Below are 11,564 nucleotides of genomic sequence, written 5' to 3'. Positions count from 1 at the left end.
AAGAAGAAGAAAAAGTCATAACAGGTGATAGACAATAACAGTGAGGCAAGGTTTTTGGGATTTGAATTTGGTAGTTTTGAAATATTGGGAAAAATTTGTTAGTGTTATGACTTGTATATCATAGTCAAATGGAGTTGTTTGAATCATATTTTCATAGAGTTCAATTATGTTAATTTTACAACTTTTGGTGTTTATTAGTATCTTGGCATCCTGGGCATTGTATTTAATTTGTTTGTGGATTTTGATTCAATAATGATATCTGAGATTGTGTTAACCATCTGTATTTGATGATTTGCTTATCTCCCTTTACTGTTGCTTGTCTACTTCAAGAAGTTAGAGATGACTGATGATTAAGTCTTAGGATTCATTGCCAACTTTCTTGGCATTTTCAGTTTTGCTTTGGTTATAGCATATCACTTGTTTGTGACCAACCTTAAATATGAAGCTAGCTAGAATACTTTGAATTTTCTGATGTATTTGAGACAAAAAGTTTTGATTGCCAGCGTAAAGTGCTTATTAGCTATGGAGTTGTTATTAACTAAGAGTGTGAATTGTCAATTGACCTGAATTCTTGGCCTATTGTTGGTTCTTATTTTGTTCTCATTATGATAATGAAACTAAAGCTGGCTTGTTTTAATTATTTTGTCTTCATTAGCTCAAAATGATTCCTCTGGTGGTGGAGTTAACAAGCTACAAGAAGAAAAAGTCATAACAGGTTTATTAGATGGAAGTGGAGAGTATACTCTTGCTTATGAGGATAACGAAGGAGATAGAATGTTTGTTAGAAATGTGCCATGGCAGTAAGCATGTTTTTGTTTTCTATTTTTATTGCTATGAATTCTAATCACTTTATTATATATGAAAACATGCATATATGAAATTTTTTTTTGATATATATGAAAACATGCATGCATAATAAAGTGTAATTGATATATGAAAACAGAATTTTGACTAATAGTTTAAATTTTGCCTGCTGAATTTAACAAGTGATTAAATTCACTAAACAATTAGTTGCTGTTGTTTGAGTATTGACAGCTTTCTTTTATTTTGAAGCCAAAACTCGCTGTTTGTTATATGTATCACATGCATCAACCAAATCAAAGAAAAAATAAGTGTTAGTTCTTAGTTTGAAGCTTTTCTTACTTCATAAAGTACAACAACAAATGGGATAAAAAAGGTTAGTTCTATGAGAAGCATATATATTTCAACAGTAATCACCTATAAAGATATCTATTTTTCAAAAGTTTATGCACCAACTATACTAGTTAGAAAAATTAAATTAAAGTGGTAGTTTCATCTAGCAAGGAATTATGGCCACTAATACAGACATAGGCTATAGAAAAGCTTTCAACGCATCAGCCAAATATGTGAGTTTGAGAGCTTTTATTATTATTTTTCCATTTTTTGCATATTCATTCTGTCATATGAATCCATCTATGGCCTATCACTATTTTCCCATCACTTTATTGCTCCCTGCTATTGATCTTGGTAGATGTGACAACTACATAGTTTTTTTTATCAAACTCATCAATTAAAATATTTATCAATCAATTCTATTTCTGATGAAAATAATTATTAATTAATTTGTTGTGTATTATTTTGCAGATTTAGGTATTATTGAATTTACATGGAATAAGCCAACACATGGAGAAGAAATATACAAGATATTTTTTTGGCAAACATGAATTATTATTTTGTCACTAACATAATAATATAATTTTTAGTATGTAATTTTGCTTGGATTGTATATAAGATTGTAATGGACTAAATAAGTACCTTGCCTGTTCTTATTTAATTATATTTTAATTTCATGGATCTAGAAATCTCCTAGGGGAAGAATTGATAATTTAGATTTTAAAGAGATTGAACGGCCTGAGCATCGGTTGAACTCTTCATTGAAGCAAATTAGGCCTAACAAGTAACAAGGTATGCAAATTTAGTAGCCGACTCTCATCAACTTTATATTGAGTTCACTGGGCTGATATCATTATGGTAATTAGAGATTATGTTGGTTGATTACTTTTAATTTGTTCATAGTTGCTTATATGTGATCGTAGTTTATCGGGATTTGGTGGCATATATACAACTAGCTTTGAAGATTTTCACTTAGTAATTTTTGGTATACTGAATGCTTCACTAACAAAGGAATTTTGCACTGTAATTTTTCTCATTTATTTATTAAATTACTGAGATAAATGTGGACTTCAAGATCAAGCTTTTTACAATTGATGGCAAAAGAGTGAAGTACTATTTGGGACACAGGTAACTACTGATTTTCTAGTTATTTGATATATCCTAGTGCTCCACTCTATATTGTGTGTGAAAGTTATTGTTTCTCACTATCATATGGGTTACAATGAGTTTGAACTTATTTGAGAAAAAAATAGAAGGAACCACTTCCAATTTTTTTACTGATCTTCTACTTCCAATGAAAAATGTTTTCTAGAGGATTTTCATTTTACTATAAGCATACTATTGAAAATGCTTATTTTTTGTGTATTATTTGCAGATTTAGCATATGGGATAAGTCAAGCATGGATATAAAATATGCAAGTAGATTGATATTTTTTGACAAATATTAATTACTATTTTGTTATGACAATTATTGTTAGACAAGAATTTTATTGTTTTGTTGAGAATTATTGATGAATATGTATTTGAAATACTAATTGAACTTTTAATATCAATTCTAATTAGAATTTTATTATTAGTTATTTGGTCTCTTTTATAAATTTTTTCTATTGTGCACAAATTTATTTATTAATTAAAATCATTATATATGTATGAACAAAAAATTTTATTTTTTTTGTATTTTCATTTCAAAAGTAACTTTTATTTTTGCCAAAAGGCAACTCTTTTATTAGTTGCATATTTTGAATATTAGACAACACTTATATGGTTGCATATTCAAAAGAAAAAGCAACACTTGTTTAAGTTACATATCCAAAAGAAAAGGCAACACTTGTATAGGTTGCATATCCAAAAGAAAAGGCAATACTTTAAAGGGTTGCATATTCAAAACTAATAGGCAACACTTCAAAGGATTGCAAATTCTAACTTATAAGCAACACGTAAAAGAGTTACACTTTATTACAAATAGGCAACACTTTTTAGTAGTGACCAAAATACGAGAGAAGAGATAACACTGCAAAAGTGTTGTCTCAAACACACTTTTGAAGTGTTGTTGTTTTTCAACCAAAGGCAACACTTACCAATTGTTGCTCTCAAAAGCGTTGCTTTTGAAACAAAAAAGTGTTGCCTTGATCTAAGGCAACGGCTGCATATGCAACGCTGACCAAAAACGTTGCCTTAGGCCCGAAAGTGTTGCCATTGATTAAAAGCAACTTTTTGTCAGCCTTTAGGCAACACTTTTTAAATGTTGCCTCAACCTGAAAATGTTGTAGTGTTTGCATCATCATATGTGAAATTCACAACTAAAAGAAATAATAGCCTTCACATTTAACATGATTTATCAGCGTCTCAACAAAAGTTATATGGCTTGTTGCTTACCTGAAATTAATTGAAGATGAATTTATAACAAGAATCTAGTGCTTTTAGTTTGTCCATACATGGTTACATTCATCATAGTTACAAAAAGTCAAAATTACCACTTTATACTAGTGCCTAGTTGTCCTCAACCATCTATTACTTTATAGATTTAAAAACAACAAATACACTATATTCGGAATCATAAATCCAAAACAGTATATTAAATAGTATTTGAAGGAAAATTGTTGTCCAGTACAAAACAGTGAAAATAATAATAGAAAATAGAAACCCACTTGAATGTAAAACTATTCTAAAGATCTAAATTGTTACTTAATCTCATTGCTACATTATAAGAGTCCCTTGTAGCCAGCTTATAAACAATTTATTCATAATAAGAGATCTCTTTACACAAAGTATTTATTCATAATTTAGATTAATTAAAAGAAAATTAGGTAAATATTCAATCACCTAAGTTAGTAATAAAAAATAAAATCATTCAAAATAAAAAAAAATATAATTTCTAGTCAAAATAAGAAGAAAAGTAAGAACCTGATAAATTTTATACGATAAAAATTGTAAAAGCATGGAATTTAGATATAAAATTGTACATGAGTAACCTTCTTTAAATACATTATTCTCTTTGCTCTATATTTTTTTTGTGTAATCCTCCTTGCTCTAAAATTGCCAAAAAATTCCATTACAAACTCACTTAACTGCAAGTTGAACAATTTGGAATCAGAAACATAATATTATTGGAGTCCAAGCTTTTAAAGTCATTACATGATGTCAAATGATATAGCTTTCTAAAGAATTGTAGATAATAAACTGCATAGTTTCTCATGATTTGCTACACCTAGTCCTAAACTTAAAATAAAATGACAAACCCGGAGGCAGCAAGTAATTCAAAAAAGCAAAACATCATGATTTTTTCATTTCTCCTACTACTTAAAAGTGATAGACTTATTTCCACTACAATTGCATCGCTAAATCCAAAACCACGGGCTACTCATTAGCACCAAAAGTTGAGAACAAATTATCATAACAGTCACCACCACAAATAGCTTGCAGATTTCCTTCTCAATCAAAACCCTACTAATAAAATTAATCATGTAAATATTATTTAATACAACTGTTAATCATGTAAAATAATAAGAATTTTCACATTAGTAACAGAGAAAAAAGAGGTCTTATTTCTTGTAAGAAAGAATATTATAAGATACACTTTTATTAGTTCCCATGAAAATTGGAGAATTTTTAGATTGTTAAAATAATAACCACCATAATAAAATAGCAACATTATAGTGGAGCAACTGCAGTCATAATATCTTAAGAGTTTAAGCTTTGCTAAGATCAAACATAAAACTCAAAAAGTTTCAAATTCTATGGTTTAGCATGCTTATTTAAGTTAATCAAAATGCAAAAAATGTTAAATAACTTTTTGGTTCACTTAAAATTCATTTATAGCTCATGTAATTTATCATATTTATTTAGATTTTGATACAAAAACAATTCAAAAAGATCGGTTTTGATCCCACAATTTCTTGGTCTATATTAAATGTTAAAAGTGGTGACAAAAATAATATAGGTGCCAGACATCAAGTTTTTAGATACCATTCAGTATTTAAAAATTAAGGGCAAAAATAAATTAAATATCTAAAAGATATTCACATATTTGATTCACACTTCTCATAGGAAATACATTAATAACCAAAATACTTCAAATTAAACCCCAAACTCAATGACTTTATTTTTATTTTACATCGTTTGAAAAATTCAATGAGTATAAGATAATACCAATGAAATTAAATTCATTTCATATTACCAATATATAGTTTAACAAATCAAGTTAGTAGTACTTATTCACCACCTTTTCCTCTGCCATCTCCTTTCCTCACCCTTAAATAAGTCACCTCATTCAATAATATTCTTCAAAAATGCCTAAGCTTGTTTAACTTTCTAATAATGAAAAAACTACCGTTAATTATGGACAATTTCAATTACTACTTTCTCAATGTCAATTGAATAGTCTTAGAAAAGACCAGCTGAAAAATAACACACAAAAAACTACCTCCTATGATATTTTAGCAATTTCTGCTAACACAAAAAAAACTATCAAAATCTCTTGAAATACTACGAAAAGAAATGCTCACCAACAACAACCCATTGAAGAACTTCACCAAATTGAGGAAGGAGAAGAATCTTTTCAAGATCTGAAATAAATTAACTATCATTTGTAAATTTCTATAGATCTAAAATGAGATGTTTCTCTTAGTAAATAGGAGAAGCTTAGTTTTCATGTATAGTTGAACCCAAAATATCCAAGCAAGAGGGATTCACCATATTAGAAGAAATAAAAATATGTATGTTTATGATGAAGACTTTTAATTGCTCTTTTAGCAAAGCTTATACAAAAAGAATATTTGAAAAGAATATCTAAGTTAATGTATCATGAATGAGTGCAATAAAATGTAACCAATCTTCATTGAGATAATCTTTTCTAATGGCTTCAGCAAATTGCAACAAATGTTAAAAATCAAATTAAAATTGCTAGCAAACAATAACAAAAAATATGAAATTGCATGGAAAAAAGCTTGGTCCGCAAAAATGTAGTGAGAGTACTTACCTAATATTAGCTTTTTGGCGTCACCATCTTGCTACAGAGCTGTTGCCTTAACACTACAGCATCAACACCAACGCCGCTGAGCCTCTCTTTTAATGGGTAGTAAACACAACAGAATGGGTATTAGCTCTCATGAAAGAGTCAAAGCAGTTGCATTCCTAAGCAACAACACCTGAAAGAGCAATCACTTTTACCTCACACTCTTGCGATGGCAACCCGCAGTATGCACCACTGTTTCAGCATCTAAGAAAGAAAGAAAATTAATGATTCAAAATGAAACATTGGCATTAATTTCTCCCAAAAGTTCGCATAGACAAATACACAAACATTTTATGAGCAAGGAGATTAATTAATTACATACAGTTATGAGATTGTTGCACACATATATTGCTACCCTCTAAAAGGGAAAAAGGAAAACTTTAGCAATGACTTAACAATTCGGAATAAGCATTGTTATTCACTAAAATATGGCTCTAAAGGCAAAACATATAGCAAAAACAAAATTTTGTCTTACCCAGTGTATGCTTTAGGTCAAGCGCTGCGACAGAGGTGGATAGTATTTGTTCAACACCTTCACCTCTCCCATCTTCTCTCTTTTGTGTTTGATTATGTTTCGGTCACTGAAACAACCACAAATATTCAAACTTGAAATTAATAATTTAAGTAAAGATCGAAATATTAAAAATTAAAATTCTCAATGCCATGTAATAATTCAATAATTTTTCAAACAATAAAATTAAATGTAATCTTCATTTTCATATTTTCTAATTATAATCATCCTTATCACTTATAAAACTCATACGTATTCGAAGGATTTGTGGTTTGTATTGTAGCAGTCAATTTACGTAAATTTGTTAAAAAAATATACGTGTACAACTAAATTTCTGAAAAGAAAAAATAGATTTGATAGTAAGAAAAAATCAATGATATATTTGATTCGAAAACATAGCAAGAAAATAGCCCTTTTAAATGAGCTTTGAGTTTTAATATTTTTAAATTTGTCCACCGAATCCTTAAACAAACTCTATAACAACTACATTTACGTCTTTATATGTAGGCTTAATCTTATCGTCATCCCCTGAAAAAAGAAAGAATGCAAGGAGGCATGGAACTTTGACTTTGAAGGAAACAATCCGACAAAAAAAAATGACAACAATAATAAAATTAGTGGTCACTATAAGAAAAACGTTATTATAGAACAATTTTCTTTGACAACTTAGACTATTAAAAGAACTCAAAAGTCAAATAAATGCACAACAAATGAAGGAGTTCTTATAAGTCATTTTAAATTTTTTTTGCATAAAACACACCTTCAAAACCACTGGAAACTAATTAAAAAATTTCATGTAATAGATTAATTTCCCAATGTCTCAATTTAGTAAGTATAATAGTAGTAGTAGGTACCTCCAATGTAAAAATCTCAAAAGTTAGAGTTGATGCAGAGGGAGTGTGGATTCTGAAACAGCATCATCTTCAAAAGAGAACGGTGTCATCTTTCCTCTTGAGACCATCATATTAAATTGGAATCTCTTTGATTGGAATGTATCTATTTGACACAAAAGATAAATAATTAATGAAAATCATTTATGAGCTTATCTTTTAAAAAAACACAAAAAAAATGGAAGATTAATTTTATAAAAAAGGGTCTATGGATAAAATAACATACTTGATAAGTGTTTCAGGGTGAGCAACCACAATGACATAATAAATGCAATGTAATTTGTCAACTGAATTGAAAATCACAAATATGGCACTCCCAAACTTAAAAAATATCATTAAATAATAAGTGTAATAACAATTTTTCCTTTCTGCAAGACTATTTCTTCTTCTTTTGCTTCTGATTCTCTTTTAGTCACTAAAATAATCACAAAGATTTAGACATGAAATAGATAATTTGATTGAAAAAGAAAAGAGAGAAGAATAGAATCCTCAATGGTTGGGTGTGGGAAATTTTTGGACTTTGAAATCAAGGGTGCGCAAAATAATCATGTATTGGAGATTTTAATTTATACTAACCTTTAAAGAGTCACCAGCCAACTTCCAACTGCCTTCCCTTCTTCTTCCGCCTTGGCCGATCCGTTTCCCTTCCGCAAGAAGACCTGCAATTGAAGAAGCAGCTGAACTCGGAACTAAACACTAATCTAAATTAGTGAATTCTGATTATATTAAAAAAATGGAAATATACATTAATTATAAGTTTTGGCCAATTTCAATTACTGATCCAATAAAGCTATAAATCAATATAAAAAAGAAGGAAAAAATGACTCCATGTTCCACTAACTGCTACAGTCAAGATAAAGGTATCCACCACTACAAAAAAAGGCCTATGGTCACGGTAAAAAACTGTGACCATAGCTAGTAAAAAAGGTGACCATAGATCTATGGTCACAGTTTTTTACCGTGGCCTATTTTCTCGTGGCCATAGGTCTATGGTCACGGTTTTTTTATCTATGGTCACGGTTTCTATGGTCACGGTTTCAATTTTCAAATTCTGACACTTTAGGCAACGTTTTTTCACCGTGACCATAGGTTAATCTATGGTTACGCGTAAAAACCGTGACCATAGCCTTATCTATGGTCACAGTTTTCACCGTGACCGTAGCCTCTATGGTCACCCTTCCCTAAAACCGTGACCATAGCCTTATCTATAGTCACGGTTTTGGCCGTGACCATAGCTTCTATGGTCACCCCACCTAAAATCGTGACCATAGCCTTAACTATGGTCACGGTTTTCGCCATGACCATAGCCTCTATGGTCACCCCTCCTTAAAACCGTGACCATAACCTTATATATGGTCACGGTTTTTTGCTGTGACCATAGTCTCTATGGTCACCCCGCCTTAAAACCGTGACCATAGCCTTATCTATGGTCACATTTTTCACCGTGGCCATAGCTTATCTATGGTCACGGTTTTTTGCCGTGACCATAGCCTTATCTATGGTCACAGTTTTCATCGTGGCTATAGCTTATTTTACTGTGATCATAGCCTGTTTTATTTTATGAAATTTAATTTTTTTTAAAGCATAATCACATCCCAAAATGATGATAAATACAAATAAATCTAAGAATAAGAAAGTCAATAAATCTAAATGATAAAAGTTTCATTAAAAATCAGATATCCATTACAACACTAATCAAAATAGGGTATAATTTATCCATTACATGTAATATTGGATAAAGTCTCTAATAAAAAAGTAAAGAACACATCAAAATAATATATTTAGGTAACAAAAATCATTATAAGACCCATCCCATCTTATATTTGCTTAGAATATATTTTCTTCACATGTCCTCCTGCTAGCAAAAGAAATAAACATGTTAATAATAAATATGGAGCACAAGTTTAATAAGTCAATGAACATTAAAATTTCAACCACTAAACAACAAAGAGCATTTGCTAAGATTTTGAGCCACATAAAAAGGATATACTAAGTATAATAAGAACTAGTGCTTCTGCTAATAATTTTATATGGATTTAAACTTTGATTGGATTAATGTTAATTTTTTATTTTGGCTTGGCTTGCAAGGCAGTTTTCTTAGGATAATTAATATGAGTAACTACGAGGCACTTGTCTCTAACATGCACTCTCTAATCATCATTACATTTAATTTTATTCGTTCAAAATTCATTCAAAACTTAAGGCTATATGGCCACTTTGATTTGCACAAATTTCCATCATGTATGCTCATAGGAACTTGATTTTAGGCAAGCTTCAACTCAATGCAAACTAATATTATACAACTACTAATAGAAGTGACGGTAATTAAATAGTATGTAGCATATATAATTAACAAGCTAAGGTGGCATTATTGATTAATTAAAATTGTAAAATGAAGTTTATTGTTTCTTAGTAAAAGGAGGCAGAAAGCGTTCTAAGTCTAACATAAGAATCATAAAAAGCTCATACTAAATTTGCGAACTGAGAACAAAAGAATCAGAATTTTAGTGGGATGAAATAGAATGAATCAATTTCATTATGAACCATTCCATTACAAAATTTAACCATTCAAACCGTAATAGCCATAACTTTAGTTTGGACTCATTTTATATTTCTATTCCTTTTCATACTGTCAATCACAGCATAGCCCAATGAAGCATACATTGAAAGTGAAATTTATAAGACCAAAAATGAAATTTAACCATGCACTCTCTAATCTTTTACTGCCAATCACAGTAAAAGAATTCACACACTTGGTCCTCATTAAGTCATTAAAAGTTCAAAGTTCAAAGCACATGCATCATTAAAACAACCTGGCAATATGCTTTAAGTTATAAATTTAATTTAATTTCTTTCTAATTTAATTTAACTCACCTATATCAAAATTTTCTCTGCTTCTGTAGCTGCTTTTGGGTTAAGTGGTAGGCCCAGTACTGGAGCTAGCACACTATGTAGAGCAAATGGACCTAGAAGAAGAAGAGCAGGTCATCAAAAAGTGAGGAAGCTGGAAAACTTTTGCACACAATATAAAAATAACATGTTCAATGCTCAAAGGAAATTGCTTGAAATTCATGCAAAACATAATATTATCATGAACATGCAGAAGAAGGATGTCAATCAACTGCAACAAGAATTGTAATAATTAGTGCCAACAAGAAATCTCAGAGGAAAGAGGGCTCTTCTACAATTTACACTACATATAAAGAAACCTGTTGCATAATATTTGCATGGGAAATTTGTCACTAGTCTCCCGTTCAATTTAGTTCAGTGTTTAGCAGTTTGATTTAATTCAGTCTTCTACAACTATTTACATTATCCAGAATGGGGTGTTTGAAACAATTTTCTGAAGTATAATCTTTATATTTTTACTTCATGGAACCTCACTACAATTTTCTGAAGTATAAAGCTCCAGCCATCCAGTGTATAAAGCTATGAAAGGAAGTCAACATAAATATGAACTTCTGAAATAGTATTAACTTCGATTTTAATTTGACATTCAGCATAACGAATGAAGCACTTGCCCCATGGCAAAGTTCAGGTGATGCCAATCCAACACAAAGTGACAGAGAGAGCCAACAAATTTTATTTCTACCAATAAATTTTTCTCATTGATCATTTTTAACAACAAACTCAATTATAATTTTTCAATCCAAAGCAGCAAACAATATTAAAAAAGAAAGAATTTACAGACTGAAATTAACTTAGCTTGTATATATGTGCAGTATTTAACTTAAGAAACTAAACATGGCATACTTGAACATACAAAATCGTTCAACAAACTTTAGGGATTGTGTCAATTAAATAAATAAACTTTGCGTATTGAATTTGGATTGCAATAGAATATTAATTTTCAGTCACTTCACTTAATCAAAATTTCATGCATGAAACCTACTTCATGTGTAATTGTGTACTAACGATTTACATCAACAAAATTGAAAAAAAAATTACTCAGGGATATGTTCAGCATCAAATTCAATTTATAGCAACAAATTCTCCTTCTACCAACAAATTATGC

General features: G+C 30.0%; 1 pseudogene; it reads left to right on the top strand.

Moving 5' to 3' along the window:
• The first annotated feature begins 339 nt into the window (after nucleotides 1-339).
• LOC110267492 (dolichyl-diphosphooligosaccharide--protein glycosyltransferase subunit 4A pseudogene) lies at nucleotides 340-594 on the top strand (annotated as a pseudogene).
• The last annotated feature ends 10,970 nt before the right edge of the window (nucleotides 595-11,564 follow it).

This window comes from Arachis ipaensis, chromosome B10 (genome assembly GCF_059453495.1).
Source record: "Arachis ipaensis isolate K30076 ecotype BB chromosome B10, ASM5945349v1, whole genome shotgun sequence".
Taxonomy (NCBI): Eukaryota; Viridiplantae; Streptophyta; class Magnoliopsida; order Fabales; family Fabaceae; genus Arachis; species Arachis ipaensis.
The sequence above is the reverse complement of the archived record's forward strand: the minus strand, read 5'-3'. Positions and strand labels throughout refer to the sequence as shown.